This window comes from Accipiter gentilis, chromosome Z (assembly GCF_929443795.1).
Source record: "Accipiter gentilis chromosome Z, bAccGen1.1, whole genome shotgun sequence".
Taxonomy (NCBI): domain Eukaryota; kingdom Metazoa; phylum Chordata; class Aves; order Accipitriformes; family Accipitridae; genus Astur; species Astur gentilis.
Window position 1 is genome coordinate 80,774,346 of NC_064919.1, and position 17,899 is coordinate 80,792,244.

At 41.2% G+C, this 17,899-nt stretch overlaps 1 protein-coding gene across 12 annotated transcripts in view; it reads right to left on the reverse strand.

Moving 5' to 3' along the window:
- The window catches only part of CELF4 (CUGBP Elav-like family member 4), a 718,598-nt gene that overhangs the window by 570,574 nt on the left and 130,125 nt on the right, over positions 1-17,899 (reverse strand). The window lies entirely within an intron of this gene.

Consider the following 17,899-nt stretch of genomic DNA (forward strand, 5'->3'; position numbering starts at 1 on the left):
CTTATAACTTAGTAAATAAATTTTAATGTTTATGGGGAATCCTTAACTTTCAGCAATGATCTTTTGAAAGGAAAACACAAATCTATTTAGAGAACTCCTTGAAAAGATGACTTTCAGTTCCATAATTCAGATGAATACTTTTCCTCCAAGTTGCAAGAACATTGTTGAAAAGAAATCCCTCTTCACTTCTTACTCCTTTTTGTTTAAAAGGTTGATTTTCTATCAGCCAGGACCCCAACTGTGCTTTCCATGAAATTAAAGGCAAAACTCCCATTAGCTTCAACAGGAGCACAAGAGGGACTCAAATTCACAATGTACCTCTCAACCAGTCACAAAATCCTGCACTGCTCTTTCCCTGCCTGGACGGGCTGATGCTACATTGCTTGGACAGATTGCTGAGGGACAAAGAGACATCCAGACTAATGTGAGACAGTTTCCCACCTTTTGCTATACCAATGAGGGTCCCAAGATACTAAATGAAAGCTGAGCTGTGCTACACCAGATTTACCAAGTCTCGGTGGCAGCAGTACCTGGCTCTCATATTACATATGAAGCCACAGGAGGAGACAGATCACTTGTGATGGGCAAAGACTAGGTGAGCTTTGGAAATTTCCCTCCTCCCTCTTGTTTGAATAACAGAGGCTGTGTTTGCCTGGAGCTGCTGCAGTGGCAACCCATGGATCGTACTCCCTTATATCATCATTAGCCTCAAAAAACTTGTGATCTGCGCTCCAATTTACCGGTAAGGACTGGATAGATGGCTCTGTTGAAAGCAGCTATATCCTGGCAGCCCTGCTGCAGCAGCAGTGAAGGGTATCTTTGTACTCAGATCGGATCAGCAGATCTGCTCTCTGTGAAGTTTTAGGATGCAAGAGGGCCAAGCAACTCCTACAGAAAAGCTATTTTTTTTGTTTGGATGAGTATTGCTTGAGAAGGGCACATTGAGTGCATGGGACCTCAGTGAACTGCCTTCATGTTACATATCCAAGTTTGTCCCCTTTATGGTAGGTACATCACGTCTCCACAAGTTCCCTTACCCACAGCTTTGGGTGGGCTCCTGGGTGTCTGTCCTACACCTCTGTGCAGATTACTGGGTGCTGGTCTCACAGCTGACAGGCTCCCCTGCAGAGTCAGCTCCTGTGGGAAACACTCTTGCAACCACTCAAGTGAGCGACAAAGCCCCATTTTTTTTTTAAGGAAGAATGCATTTCATAGTAGTGTTTTTCTGTACTGGTAAATTGCTTGTCCCTGCTCTCCATCTTGTGGAGCCCCAGAGAGTTTTGAGGAAAGGTGCAGTGACCTGCCCTCGTAGAAATGCTTGCATAAAGTCCTGGTTTAAAACCACGTTGTGATTGTGTTTGCAAGGCTAAACTGGACATCCAGGTGAAAAATGTGAAATTCTGTCTATAATTAGTGCACAGTTTTTACTCATCTCTCCCATGGCTTTTTATTTATTTATTTATTTATTTATTTATTATTTAAATTATATTACTTCTCTGAAGAAGCTGATTGCTAAGAATTCTGCAAGTAAGTGCACAAATGGTGGAACTAATGTACATTAATTTTCCCCGTCTTCCTCCCTATTTGGATTCTCTGGTGTCAAAATAATATGCTTAATCTCAGCTGAGGCTTTTCACTCAGTGGGAATTAGGCTTTCCCTCCTCTATCCACAGTCCTATTTTCATTAAATTTGTAGGAACTGAATAACTTTGAGAGGGCTTATTCCACACACACCAAAAAAAAGAAGAAGGAAAAAAGAGAGAGAGAGAGCAAGCACACATGCAACTTGGCCACTCAGTTCAAAAGTTTAAAAAAAGGCAAGAATGGAAAATAAAGCTTCAATACAAAAGTTTAAAACTTGTGTTCTTAGAAATGCAAGCTTAGGAAAGAATTGAAAAGTATTCTGGTGATTTCAAAGATGCAGCTTCTTCACATACTTACTACTAATAATGTTGGCTCTCATTTTTGATTAAAAAAAATAAACAATAGGGAAAGCAAATAGATTAAAACCATGGGCAAGAAAAATGGATGGCAAGTTGAAACAATAAATCTGGTTACACTCTTTGGCTGGTTAAACTGCATGCATTGCCAGCTCCTGAATCCTGACACTGAAGTCTTCGGTCTCCTATACCCTCTCTTATGTATTTGTCCACCTATTTTGTTATGGTACACACTGATCTTCCAGGTCTGGCATATTTTTGAAACACCTTTGAAGCTCTTGAGCCTTGGTTGCAACCACTAGCAGTATTATAGGTAACCATGGCTATTCCTGCCCTTGATTGTGAAACACAAGAAAACAGCATCAGGAGTGTAGACACAGAGCAACAGGAAAAGTCAAGACATCCCTAAAGCAAGGAGGTCTGTGTCCTGCCTAGGATGAAAAAGGCCCTGTATACCTAAGATGGAAGTCCAGCTCCTTTCAAGACAGAAGAGCCTCTGGCCATACACAGTGAGTTCAAAGTGCTATGTATAGACCTGCCATGCCAAATGGGGTTTAACTTGTTGAAGACAGCTTAATTCCCAGTTTCGGTGGGGACACATTAGGGAAGGATTGAGCCTATAGGTGCTTCACACTGAATTGGAAGCAAAACCGCTGTTTCTAATGCAGCATGTGAAGAAATAAAAATTATCTGTACCTGTCTTCTCTCAGTAAAACTCTTCAAGTAAAACTGTTTTCCTGTGCAGTGTAACAAAAATGACAGCTGTCTCAAAAGTTATGTTTTGTCACCTTTTGTGACATCTCCTGTCTGCTCAATTATTCAGTGGCCCAAGGGACTGAGTTTAGTATGGTCTTGTTCAAAAGCTCATGGTCTGAGCGGCTGATCTCGAGAAGACTCTTTTATTCACAGGTAGTTGAACAGCAAAGTTTCTGTTGAGACAGAGGCCACCTAGTGCCAAAAAATTATGATATTCTGCAAGATGGACACCCTAGTACCAGGCTGAGTTTCCTAGGCAGTGTGGAAAGAAGAGCAGCTGACAATGAAAAAAAAGAAAAAGTAAAAACATTATTTTAGACCCTTCTGTTGTAGCAAAATTACTCATTTTGATTCAGCCAGAAATCTAAAGTATTGACTTATTTTCAAGTTATCTTGTAATTGTAACTGTTTTTTAAAAAATGAAAAAGAACCTTTTGGAAATAAAATTATAAACTTAACTTTTAAAAAGGGAGAAAGCAATAATTTTGTCACCTTCAAAGTGCAGCCTTTTATCACATTTCACATCATGTTATTATCTGAAGTAGCCATCAGATTTGACCCAAATTAGTTAAGCCCGAACACACTTCTTGTTGAGCTAAAGATTTAACAAAAATGTCCAACTCTGCCCTTAAATCACTGGGACATGGGAAAATATGGTTAAAAATCTTGGCTTCATCACAAGTTTTCTGTAAATAATGTGAGGTAATTTATTGTTCATCATATGCTAGCTTGTCCAGCCCTCTGGCTCATTCTGGAACTCCACTATGCAAACATACTTGCAATCCCTGAACAGTTTACAAATTGAGTCCAAGATACAAAACCAGGAGAAGATAAACAGTAAGGAAAAACCATGAAACAATGCCAGAAGAGCACATTATGTATACAACATTTCCCTTCCCATGCTGCTGTAAGTGTCATATATATTAAAAAAAAAAAAAAAAAGAAGGCTTCAGAGCAGACATTATCTCTTACTGAATGCTTACAGAGCCACAAGCACAACAGATCACAACACCTAAGCAATACAAATAGTTTCAACTCTTGCTAATGAGGTGTTTGAAAAGATGTATCTGTTTCTAGATTTTGCAAATTCTGGAAAACACACCAAGTACTGTGCATCGTAAGACCAAAGGTACAAGCTTTGAACACAGCAGCCAGTCCTCTTACTCCACCATCCCTTATAAGTTGCAAAGAGAGTAGCCCTTCCATGTTGGGCATCTAATTCTTGTGTTCTGCAGCTGCTACAGGGACCTTTAGTTTTCATCTCAGTTCTCTGTCACACCTAAGCCATGTTGCTGCTCTAGACAGTATAAAAACCTAAATATGCACTTTAGTGTAAAAAAGACATTCCTCTTTAAGGAAAAACTAAGCTACTTCACACTTTGCCAGAATGACCATATTGCTAGGTGGGGCAGAACAGATGAAGGTCAAAAATTTGCTCAGGGCTAGGACGGCTGATGTACCTAAGCATCTGTAGCCAGCAGCACAGTAGGCAGTGGCTACCACAATGTCCAGGCACAGGATAGACATGGAACATGTAAATTCATATGTTTTTTATATGTTAAATAACTTCTCTAGACAACTTATTAACTCATTGCTTTACTTGTTAGTTATGCTATATTCTTGTAAGCAATTGACAGAAATGTACTTACAGTTCTTCTTAAAAGGTGGCTTTTTTTCACCTATGCCTTTCTTTTTTTTGGTCCCTGCAACTGCTATCAGAGGTGAGCAGCAAATTTCTAATCAACACATTTAATCACGCTGTCTCTTCAGAGAGGCCACTGTAGTGCTCACATAATCTCATTTGTCTGGGTTCCTGGAAATTACTTGTAAAAACAACGGTGTGCAGCTGCAGAAGTGCTACAGGGTGAACAGGGAAAAGAGGTGCTCCAGCCTTTTCCTCAGCTCCAGTATTTCTCCCTCAATTTAGAAAATGCAGAGGATCCAATTAGCAACATTGAGTAGGGTTTCCAGAGCTATTGATGGAGCTCTGCATGGAGCACTTCACCCAGCTAGAGAAATAGCATATCTAACCCAAAATACAACCCATACTACTAACACATTTATATTATAGTGGCTAACTGGTACTGGTGAGACTAAAGTTACCATCACCGTTGTTTAGGATTTGTCATGTGGGCACATCAAATACATGTTGGAGATTTCAATGGACAAAACTGACAGCAACTTAAAGGGGCACCAACTGTTCAATTTATCTCATTAACTTCAGGTTCTTAAGTAACCTGTCCTTCAGAAATGCTTCAAGAGATTTCATTGACTGCAGAGTGAACTGAAGGAGATTAGCTCTTAACTTGACACCTCAGCTGAAGTGAATCGGAGACCAGCAGTCAAAGACACAAGACTGAATTGCCAGTTCTCTTCACAGCTGTGCTGCTGGCTAATGGTGAACAAGCCTTCCTTTACTTCTCTGCCATCCCTCTCTGCTCCTTCCCTAGACTGGAAAGCTCCCAAAGGCAAAGGACATCTCTGCACATTTGTGAGACACTAAACCCTGCAGGGTCCTGACTTTCACCAGGACCTGCAGCAATTATTGATGCATAACTTTACAATCTGTATTACTACATCACCAGCAGAACCTCTTTGACAAGGCAACAGTACACATTAAAAAAAACCACCCTCCGAATTAGATGATTCTAATGGAAGTACAATCTTCTACATCTGAGTAGAATATTAATGTAGAATTGGAAACAGCATTTTAGTGCTAGGAGTCTAGTCCCTAAGTTCACTATATATTGAATGAACAGAGATTGGCATAGCCAGATGGCAATTCAGATCGTAGGTAGGCTGAATTGACCCCTGGAAGTGTCTGTGAATATTAACAGTTCCCCTTAATGATTTGGAAAGCACGTCTTAATTTACACTGAATCCTCTAGTGTATTTCTTTCCTTTCCCACCCGCCTCACAAAACATTGACATAGAAGACAGCAAAGCAGAAAATCCCCCCAAAAAACTCTTAAAGAGTTGCTTTCATCTTCTTCTTGGAGCTGTCTGTGCAACAGATTGTTTTAACCTGTTTAGTTGCACTTTCCGGACTAAAAAATCATTGCAGACTAAAATGTCATAATTCTAGATTTCAAGTAATAGATCAAAAAGCATTTATGTGCCTTATAGTACAACAAAAGGGCAACTTCTGTGTACATTGACACAAATGTCAAAGGTCTTATTCTTTTGCACGTTTCAGCTTTAAACAGGAGGGCCACCACAGCGGTATTGCCGGAACTGGGACTACTGTAAGTGACGGGGAAGGGAAAAAAGAACATGAAATGAAGTTGCCCTTGCACCGATCTATCCTTTTTCCCCCTGTTTTCACAGAGCATAACAGTTGAAGAGGGGAAACCTGGACATAGGCCTATTCATATGAACAGCTGCTCCTGCTAATTACCTGTCGGTTTCTAAACTCCTCATCGGAAGGCAAGGGAACAGCATTCCCACCACTGGAACTATTAAAAGATCATCTGTTTCTATCATCGGACCAGAAGCAGAGACTCATCTCACCAGGATGCTTAGTAAGGAAATTTAGGAGGGAACTGTAGTGGACAAGGATTCATTTATCTCAAATTCTGCCACTGTCTTTCTGCCCAAGACCTTTTCTACTCCTACCTGCTACAGTGAGAGATTCTGCTCTGAGACTGAGGTCCCATTAGGGTCTGAACATTCACGGGTAGCATAGGAAGGCAATAAGTCAGAAGTATACATGGATGACCAGAGACACGAAAAATGAGATGGGAGTAACCCTCTCTAAGAAAGGAACACTGTCTTCAGTTGGAAACTCACTCTGAGATATTTTTCACTAGCCCCTTCATGTGGGTTTCAGGCTGGGAAGGAAAATCCCAGGCTACTTGCTTTCATAGGCCGTTCACAGTTGTTTGGAGCCTCTGCTGTAACTGTTTGTAGGTGCCAGGTGTCCAGGGAGATAAGAGTGGAAGCAGAAGGCAAAATACAACTCACAAGACCAACAATATTTCAAAAACTTTAAGAAGGAAATCTATTAGGGCCAAACAGATTTTTCCCTGGGAGGCTGTCATCAAACCATGAAAGGAGCTGTTCAGATCTTCCAAAAACATCTTGGGGAGGAACAAAAGTGGGGTCTGGATCCAAACCCACTGAAGGTAATAGAAGGATTCCTGCTAACATCAGTGAGGTTTGGATCAGGCAGGCATCTGCTCACTAGGCATTTGCACCAATGACTTATCAGGACCCTATGTTAGGAAACAATTTAATGTATCCACAAAAGTCAGAGGGTTTTAAGGAGATACTTCAGTCATCTTCTGGCTTAGACTTTAGAATATATCCAGTCTCATCCAGTTTATGTAAAGAGCAGACAGCATGAAAAATGTAATCAGCTCAGTAAAAGCTTAGTATTAGACACTGTTAAAAGCGCACAACACTTTTGTTCATTATCAATATGTGGCATCAAATCCAACAGAGGAAAGGGTTGGTGGATATTGTATACAGTATGGATTTTTCATGCTGCCAACAATTAATTTCTCCCACAAATGAAACACCTTTCATATTATTTTGTCAGGGAAATACCAACTTGCCATCAGTAGGGTCTTTTGGCAGTGTAATTTATACATACTTTTTACCCATCTGTTAGCATTAAGGCTTTCTGTTGTTTTGGTGGTGGGATTTTTTTATCTCCTCTTCCAATTCTCCTTGAAAATTGAAAGGGATTAGGTTAGGATTAGGTTAGTGTTTTAAGCGAAAAGTCACAAAGATGGATGAAGAGACTTTCAAAGAGATAATACACTTGAGATTCCTTGCTAACAGTTGTCCCTAGGTGGGTGGATTTTCCATATTCTTTTTTTTTTTTAAAACCTCTATATAGTTTATAATTATTTTTTGCTTCTTCTGTCAAAGTAAACTGGCCGAGGTATCACTTAGCTTCATTTCCTGAGACCAGACCAAGGGTCAGCAATTACCTTGAACTGATGTCTGACATTAGCAAATAGACAATCTCCTCTTGTTTCCCACTTGGTGAATCAGCAGTCCCCATGCTAATCGCGTCGACAGATTTTGCTAAAGCAGAGGAAGGGGAATTCCAGGTTGACAAATAGGTCCCGGGAGAAATGCACCTGTCAGTTATAGGAGAGCCTACGTGGCACTGCAGAGGCAAAAGCAACAGGATGGATCTGTGCCACTGAAAGTGATATTCACAGGGTCATGGCGAGAGCGAGCTACGCTGATGCACACAGGTTACCAGGGCAGCACGCAACCAATAGGTACTATCCACCACAGACCCCAGAAAGAAAAACCAAAGCAATGCATCATTTAAAAGCACAGCAGTGCAGAAACAGGAGATGCACTGGTCAACTGACCTTTTGCTCCTTTTGTTGTTTCTTGCTGCATTGCTGTCCAACACCTATATACCATCAACATCCTAATAGTCTCTAGCTCCCTGTTATCCAAAAACATTCCTCCAGCCAGTTGTCCCAGAGAAAAATACTAAGCCTCCTAAAATTTGCTACCCTTCTACAAGGTTTCTTTTAGAAATATTTCAGAAAAAGGCCCTCTATTTCCCCACACACACACTTTCTCTCCAAATACTTCCCCTCCCATAGTGAATACAAACCAACTCTTGGGCCAGATCCTGAACCAGAACCAACTACAGCATTTGAGGTTTTAGTCTTGCAAGTAGGTAATCTGGAACTGCTACACTGTACAATGTGGGAAGAAAAAGATAGACACAAAGACCACCTTTGTGACCTGTTGTGGGAAAGGTGATTTTAAAAGGAGTAGGATAGGTGGAAACAAAGTCAGGAGACAGGTGATGGGAAGGAAGTGGCTGGTTCATGGGTTGAGGGTCTCTCTTTTCTCTTCCTCCCTCCTCTCAGCAACCTGCTTTCTTTCTGTCACCCCAAGGCAAGCTGGGGACCTGGCTGCACTCCACGACGATTTCATCCCACATTGGGAGCTGCAGCACTGAAGGTACAAAATGCCTCTCTCTACTCAGAAATTCTCCATCAACTCCTCACTTCTGTTGCAGGTATGGTCACTGCAGCACTTTGGTAGGGAAAATAAGTACCACCATGAGATGGGGACATCGTCTCAGTGACTTCTCCTTCTCCTCACAGAGCAGCAGCAACGTCTGTACAACCAGAACATGGCAGGACAAGGTAGAGTGAAACACAAAATTAATAGCACCAATGTTTTTATTATCACATTAGCACAGGCTCCAAATCCTTTTGAATTACAAGACCAGCCTGGGATCAGCCTTCTCAAACAAGTCATGAAAAAGCAGGGAATATACTTCTCCCTAGCCGTCAAATTGTGCTCTTCTTTCAAGCAAAATGTAATTTTTGCTTTCAAAGAAGTGAAAAAGAAATTTCATGGGAAGACAACATTTCTGTTTTAATAATGAAATGTACATCAATACAATTTTACTCATCAAGAACAGAGAGGCTTTAAGAGTGCCCTGAATTTCCTGTATTCAGGTGGCCACTGATGCCCAAATTAGCTCTGTTTCACAGATGTTATTAGTAGTGCTTTGTGTCTACTTCACAACTAACAAAACAGTTTTATATTAACACAGGGACCTAAATAGATTTGTCCATTAAACGCTAGTACATTAGACCCAAGGTGTCCCTTACAAGTATCCCAGTGGAGTTTCCTAAACAATCTTGGCTAGAGCAACCTTGGGAGGCAAGTTTACTGAGAAACAGCACTATTAATAATAACACTTCCAGGGCTGAATCCAGGGTCTAACACAGAGCTGTTCTGGAAGTGTGACTAAAGCTACACCATCCTAGTGGGAAGAGGGAAAAATAAACTGTTAGAAGTAACATAAAGGAAAAAAAAATCCCAGCAGAGAATGATGTGATTAAAGATTTAGATTCAAAATCTATTACATTAAGTAGGGTCTTTCCCCTTCCCCCTTCCGCATTGACAACGATATTGCAAGAGCAACAAAAGTATATTCCTGACAGATCAAAATAAGATTTTTACCTCTAGAGGGAGAAAGACTTGTTAATTTTTTGGAGGGCTGGGCAAAGCAATAAGATTCATATTGTTGTAATTATTAATTTCTTCAGTAAAGTGTTAAATCTTCAGGTGCTTTACCTATTGGCTACTTTTTTTTTTTTTCTATTTCCAGCAAAGCTATTTAATATCTCATCTTCTCAGAGGAAAGAAATCTGAATGGAATTAAGGATGCATGATCACAGCTAGCAAAATGAGCAGAGACAGGAAGAGGGACAGGGAGAAAAAATTAAAGCTCTGATAGTTTAAACTGCCCAGGAACACCAGTGGAAAAATGTTCTCTGCAATGTTAATTTGTCCTGATTTAGGTAGATTCTCTACCCTGATCAAAGCCATTTTTCACCACTTTGGTTGTGCCAATGAGTAGATATTGGCTGCATCAGACCAAAGATATTCTCTAGAAAGCGATACTCTTTCATTATGGTATTTATCTAGAAGTGTCACATGCACACAAATATACCCAGTCTGAATACAAACACTCATGTATATAATTTCTGGCCACAATTCTTTTCTAAAAAGCCACCACCAGTAGCTTTGATTCCTGCTAAGTTGCACTAGGATCAAAGGCTTGGTGACTGCAGATCTGTCCCCAGATCTCCTTCCTGAAAAAGCTGGGATTGTAGGCTGGATAGAGAAAGGAAAGCTGGACAGAGGGTCACCTGCTGGAAGTCACCATTACTGTCTTTCCCTACTCTTCACTCCAGGGAACAAGCCAGATCCAGGCCTCTTTTTCCCTGACTGTGACCTGCTGTGGCCCATCATGGAAGGTCTGGGACCAGTAGAACCAGTTTGTTGGGAAGCCTGATGGTTAAGGGGACCAAGCTGCAACAATGCTTATGCCCCACCAATTGCCGGACATGTGCAAGAGAAGGGCCACCAGGGAGGTGAATCCAGACTTCCTTCATAAAAAGCCAGTGCCAGGCTAGAGAAGATGAAGTTATCACATTAGATGACACACTAAACAACAGTCTGACACTTTTAGCAAATGTCTGAAAAAATCTTTAAGTCCCAGTTAAGGAATTTTTATTTTTTAGGAGTTATTAAGGAATACTAAGGAATAATTAAGGAATTATTATTTTTTTTTTTCAGTTTATTGAAAATGCCGAGATGATTGTGCTGGCGGACAAGCCAAAAGGTTTTGCTTTTAATCTTTTCTTTTTCTTTTTTTTTTTTCCCTTTCTTCTTTTTGCTTGCTCAGTGCTATTCATAAAGCCTTACCACCTAGGGACAGGTTGCAAGGGGTCCAAATGTGATGATAGTTTCCATATCACTACCTGAGACTAGGAGAGGCCAAGGGGGAACGTACTTCCTACCAAGCTTAATATTTTCAAGGAACAATGCCCGTTACAAACCCACAGTGCCGCTGGGCCCCAAATTCTCCTTTTATTAAGAATCAGTCAATGCAGATGCACCTTGGGAAAATCAGTCTCCAAGCCTCAGCCACGAGTCTTTCTCAGAAAAGAGGGTTCTTGCCATGCCTTTCTGGTTCCCTCCTTTGGCCTCACTGCAGCAGACCAGGATGTTAATTGGAAAAGCAATGCTAATTAAAACCAGAGAGGCAAAAGAAACTGTGGGGGGAGTGAAGGGGGGGGGAGGGGGAAGGTAAATTCAAGCACATAATAAAAAACATTCCTGGCCTGCTGTTCCTAGGAGGGATCTCATAACAGTGGTGCAACAGCCCAGAGGCTACAAGGAAAAAATTAAGCTACTGTGTATAACAATGAAAACATCAAACCCTTTGTGTACCATCAAAATGGAAACCAAGAAATAAAGTTAAGATGCTAAACATGTGTTTGAGAAGCACTGAAGCATGCGGCATGTATTTGACTTCCACCTTCTGGGGAGTGCAGGGAGGCATGACTGAGATCTGTTAAATCCAGTGATGGCCGAATGCTCCGCAGGTGCATACAGTTCCCGTCAGGGCACAAACCCTGAAGTTCAGACACACAGACTTTGAAGCGTCGTCCCACCAGGCAAACACTCTGCCTTCTTTTCCTCTGGAGAGAAGTATCCATCATCTCTTGGGAGAAGGTGTCATAACCTTTCTCGGTGAGGATGCTTAGAGATGCTACATGTGCTCATCCTTCGACCGGACACCTTTGTCTCTCTCACTCTGGGACTAGCCTAGGTCCCATCCACCACAGCAGGGAAGTGCCTTTGCAGGCAAGGAAGTCACATAAGACCCAAAGTTTGTAAGAAAGCTCTCTTCACAAATGTGACATCCCAATTCCTCATAGCCTGTAATGCACTGGCGTATACAACAGCTTGCTGATGGAGAAGTGCAATCAGCAAGGCCCAGAAAAAGTATCAGGATGTAAAAAGCAAGAATAGAGATGCTTTTTATCCTCTCTAATTAAAGATCTTTTTTGTGCTTAACTTCTTTAAGAATGATAAGGCCAGGCTAAATCTCAGGTGATGTAGAAACTTCTTTTTTGTCTGACAAGTCAAAGGCGCAGAAAGAGGCAACGAGAGGGCCAAGACTGACTCTCTCATTTCCCTCCTTGCACATCCCCTCCTCCCTTTCCTGAGGGGGAGTTTCACATCTTTTGCAAAGTCCCCAAGTGCCCCCAGTGCTGTTAACCCCTTTGCTGGCTCCACACAGAGCTCACTGTGTTTCCTGCAGGTCACTGGATTCTCCACATCCCAACCTGCACATGCAAAGGAAGAGCTTGTGGCAGCAAATATGGACAAGGTCATCTTCCTGACCACTCCAATCTCAGCAACCCAGAGGTGACTGCCTCCTTTAGTAATACAGCTTGAGACTCATTTTTAGGCCATTCAGACACAAGGAAATTTAAAATTCCCAAGTAAATCCAAAGCCTATAGGAATATATTCAAGTCTCTTAATAAACAGGCAGGAAAGACTGTTTTTCCCCTAAAAGACCACTTTCATTTCAGCTGAAAAAGAGACCTGAATATTTGAAACACACACAAAATACCTAAAGGAAAACTCAATGTACAATTCGCTTTTTTTTTCCTCCTCTCAAGCTAACTTTTGTTATTAGCTTAAAAAATTACCTCATTAATTGGTTGCAAGGAGGAACACCATTCACAAGACATTTAGCTACTGGGGGTAAGAAAAAAAAAAAAAGAAAGATAAAGCAATATTTATTGAGAGCTTGAACACTATTTTGCATCACAACAAGCTTGGGGGTGGGAGGGTACATTAACTTTCAGCATTTCTGTCCCCCCACAGCCAAACCGCCCTTCCCAACCTGCTTCATCAGCTTAGAAAGAGTTCCTGTTTCTAAAGGATTTTGACCTCACTCCCCTTGCTTCCTCACCAGGATCACAGTAAGTGTGATAGGACCTTAAGGACAAAGAGAGGAAAATAAATAAATAAAAGCAGGCAAGGACAATTGCAGAGCGGCCAGTGTTAATGTCACCATATAAAGGGTCTGTCAGCATTTCCATTAGAAACTCCTATTTTCAAAGGTTTATAACTTGGCCATAAAAATTCACTCTGAGCAGCAGCTGGAAACTTGGCAAACAAAATCTCACTCAGCTTCAATTGATTTTTCTTTTTCTTTCTTTCCCCCTGTTCCCCATCTGCCTTCATCCTCTGTCTCTCCCCCCCACCCTCCCCCCGCCTCCCCCTTTCTTTTCTTTTTCTTCTAGACAGTAAGTTTGGGTTGATTTAACCAAAGGACTGGAAGAACAGGCATCCTGCCACACATTGTCAGATGAATTAACGCTGCTCACATTTTGCCTTTTCTGGTTCCTAGTGCTTTGCTTATAGGGCCTGCAACCTTTTGGGGCTTTTCCTTTGCTTCCAGCCATTTTGAATAACACATTCACAAATTTTTCAGGACAGAGCACTACTTTGGGCCAACTGCAAGTACCATGTGTCAATATACCAAAACCCCACAACTTCTTTGAGGAGAAATAATTCATTAAAAAGAGAGACACTCATCATGAAAGTGCATGTTGCAGTCAATCCTTTGTGGCATGTGAAGCCCAGTCAGAAATGTCAGGATAACTCAGTTAGAAATAGGAAATGCTGCATCTCCTGGTCTGTGCTGGTTTTGACCCACCAAATCTCTTCTCCTGTCATACGAAGGGCTCATCTACATGGGATGTTTAAGTGAATATGACAGCAGCCATCTTGGCTGACACTTGAGACTAAACTGGAGACTCTAAGCATGACGCTGCGCAACTTGAATTAAATTGCCAAGGCGGACGGACCAGGCACGGAGAGGGGACGCATAACATATGCTGAACAGCAGGAAGGCAGCTCTGTAGGTGTAAGGAATGACTTGAATTAAATGCAGTTTGCCCTGGTACAAGTCACTCCCCCAACAGCAGCTCCAAGTATTCACAAATAAAGACAGGGAAAGGAAGGAGGAAAGGGAAGTAGGTGCATCGGTATCGTTGGACAGGGAAATTTAAGAAGAAATCCCACTGAAGGTAGGTTTTAAGATGGTGCCAAGCAAACAAACATTGTGAAAGCAGAGCAAGGAGACTGAAAAGTAAGGCACAAAAGGCTGAGAGTTCAGGTTCAGAAACATCCCGGTGTTTGAGATGCTTCTCTGAACTGCCTGAATCAGCAAAAGGGAGATGACGGCAGGGAGGCAGTGGCCTCTATCATGAGATTTTCTATTCCAGTTTGCATTTGCAAAAGCATAAACTCATACACAAAATAAAAATAAAAGAGAGATTAAATGAGGAGGGGAAAAAAAGACAAAATATTAACAGTCTGAGTTTTGGGTCATCACATATCAGAATGTGTGGGGGATTATATTCATGCCTGCACATTGGGTCTTGAATCCCACTGAGGTGGTTTTTTTTCCACTGCATGTCACAATATAATTCAAGCTGGACAAAATGAGGTGACAAGACCAAAATAGCCACAGTGTGTATTATGGATCATCTGAAATATTCAGTACACTCTTTCTATTTTTACATTAATCTAAGCAAAATAAACAATTATATTAGAAGGGCATAAGGAAATTACATCAGTACGGAAGTAGCCTCTTTATACCATGATCTCATTTTTCAGACTCTGCACACAGAATTATCTTTAGAGTGAGACATCTCCCTCTGCTTTTTGTTTTGCACATACTAAACTGCCTAAGAAGAAATTTAGGGCAGTGTCTTTGTATTCCTCCACGTATTTTATATCTCTGCATCAGTTAAACAAGAGAAGTGAGTTTAGATGCGCACAGTTCAAAACTGAATCCAAGCTCTGTCAAAATTCATAGTCAGGGTTTTTTATCCAAATTCCATACAATCATGTTTTGTCAATGACCTAAGATGTAAGCCTACTTGCTCAGTGTTTTAGGGTTTATCCAATAGAACATATGAGCTCATCTAACTCAAACTCATATGTCTCAATTACCCCACATGCAACTAAGATAACAATACTTATCTATCCTTTGGAAGAAATGCTGCAAAAATTGGTACTTTAAAGAAAATAAAAAGTCAGCATCAAATTAAACAAGAAGACAAATTTAGTTAAAAATCATACGCTTACATTTCTGTCAGAGTACATAAGCTCAGCAAATGCTTGTTTTCCCCTATTACAGTAGCAGTGTCCCCTAGCAGTGAAAGAAAGGGCAAGCAAATAAAATGTCAGGAGAGAATTGGGGCTGCAAGGAAGCTCACGGAGAAATGAAGGAACACAGTAATTAGGAGAAGGACTTAGGGAAACAGTTACACCATCCCATGGAGTAAGAGATCAAGTGGAAAGGAGAGGAACCAGGAGAGACTCTGTTTTTGATGTTTTTAATTGATGCATGCATGGCTGATGCCTGAAGATTTGCTACCAGTTTTGTTATTCTAATTAGCGAAGTGTACAGACAGGCAAACCAACATCAAAACCCTGATCCATCGCGGCAGACCTCAGGCAGCTTCAGCAGCAACTGAGGAGATGCGTAAAGCACCGTGACACCAAACACCTACACACTGAAAAAAGAGATTTATGGGCTAGCATGCAAGACTGGCAGGGAGACTGTCCCTTATTGTGGGACAGAGGCACCTTTGGTGAGCTACAGCTGCAGCAGCAGCAAAGTAAGGCTGAGCATTAAAAGCACAGACACAGGGCTACTAGCTTAAGCCTGCGCTTGAGGGGGGCGGGGGTGTTTGCTTTTTTTTTTTTTTTTTTGTCAGAGGTTCATGAATATGTTTGATATGTAGATGTAGATTTATATCAGTTAAGATAGGCTAAGTAAAGTTACCGGATAAGAGAGGCTAAGGAGGTGTATGGTTAGGGATTAAAGTGCGATGATAAATGATAATATGCTTTCGTAATTAAAGCAAATCTTATGTTAAAAAGGACTGGAGTCTGTTTGACTGGTAGATAGGGTTTTGGGTCTATTTACAGTCCAAAGGCACATTTAAACTGCTGAATCTCCCAGTTCCAAGTAGATCCTTTGACTGTGTGATGAGCATGTTTTTCATTTTCTTACCAACTCCTCCTTATTCAGGGCACATCCTGGTTTCTGAAGGAATGAGTTTTTTCTTTGTGATTGCTATCCAGAAGTTGAGCTTGGAAAATGTGACCCAGTTCTGTAAATATTTGACCTCTCTATCCCTTGCACATCCCATCCTCACCTTCCTCCGTCTCCCCACACAAAATGCCAGCAAAACACCTTCCTGATGACGTCATCTCTTGTGGGGTAGAAGGGCAGCACAAAACCAAAAATTGTACACAAAAAGTAGTGGTGCTGATGTTTTCCTCTGAGGGTACTTGCTTTAGTTCACAAAATGGCTACTCAGCTATAAAAAACATCAGTGAAGGTTTTAAACGCATAATATATATATATCAAGACAAAATAAACTTGGATATAGCTGGGTATATCATAGTCCCAAGTAAACGACTCCAGGCATTGCAGCTATGTAGGAAGCTAATCTTGCTGTCATATCATCCTAATTACCAGTTTATTATTTTTTCTGCTTCCATTCAGAGATGGATTTTCCAGTCTGATAAAGCATATGCCAACTTGAAATTAGGAATTGGGGCTATTCACATGTAAGATTTGGATCCAAAAATTATTCTTTGATATCTTGAGTTTGGAATTATTTCAACAAAAATGAACACAGTTGTCATAATCAGTTTTTGTTTGTTTGTTTGTTTGTTTTTGTTGTTTTGGGGGGGGGGGGAGGGGAAGTGTGAGGGGAAGGGTGGCAGGAGTGTGTTTTGATCATTCACAGAGCTCCTTAAAACACAAACAATATAAATCCCTCTAACAGCAAGCTCCACCCTCCACAAAGATTTCCTACTCCCTGTCACCCCAATCTTCCCACATTCTTGAATGACTCCAGGAAACTCCATTTATTTTTTACATTAAATGACCCTAGGAAATTCCATTTATTTTTTTCAAAACCTTCATCTCACCCCTCTCCCTGAGCAGTACTTCCCTCACATAAATACCACAAAGTGCTGAACATATTTTTCTCTGAGGAATCCTTTAGACCATTGCTAAAGGTACAGCATGGCATTCAGGTGGTTTTAGTTTCTCTGGATTCAGGCTAACTCATGGCACACCATTCCCAAATTTACCTCGTAGCTTTAGCTAGACTCCTATCAGTGCTCAGTGTAGGATACCTACACCCGGGATGCAGGCACTATGGTATAGAAGCCTGAACACATACCAAGTTACATATGCCTGTGGGTGTATGCCCATGTATTCACACATACACAACACATTCTAAGTGGATTATTAAATATCTTTTAATCAAAGTCCCTATCTTATTCTATGCCATCTTATGATCACCTCAGAATAACTTCCTATAGAAAGAACGGGGTTGCCTGACATGATCACTTACAGTGGAAACAGGAACACTATGACCAAGGAGACCAGTAGAGAGGGCAGGATTGAAATAAAGAATTTCAGGCAAAGTAATGCCAGGTGACTTGCCTTTCAGCAGTCAGGCGCTCAGAAACAGAGCTGCAGAGAGTTATCTGGCCTCTGAGAACCATGCCTTAGACATGAGAGCTTATGGACATAATCACATACTGCTGGTTTCTCTGCCTGCAGCCTCCATCTACCCTCTCCCCCAGGCAAAAAGCGTTCAGAGACCTAACCCCATTCACTTACTCAGGAGAAATTTTGCATTCCCAAAAATGCAGATCACAATGAAATTCCTTCCCAAACCAGAAAGTTCACAGGGTCCCCTGGCACCTATAATTTTACACACACAAAGGGAAAGAGCAGGAGAACACAGCTGTATTCACCAGCACAGATTATTATAATTTCAAATAAAAAAAA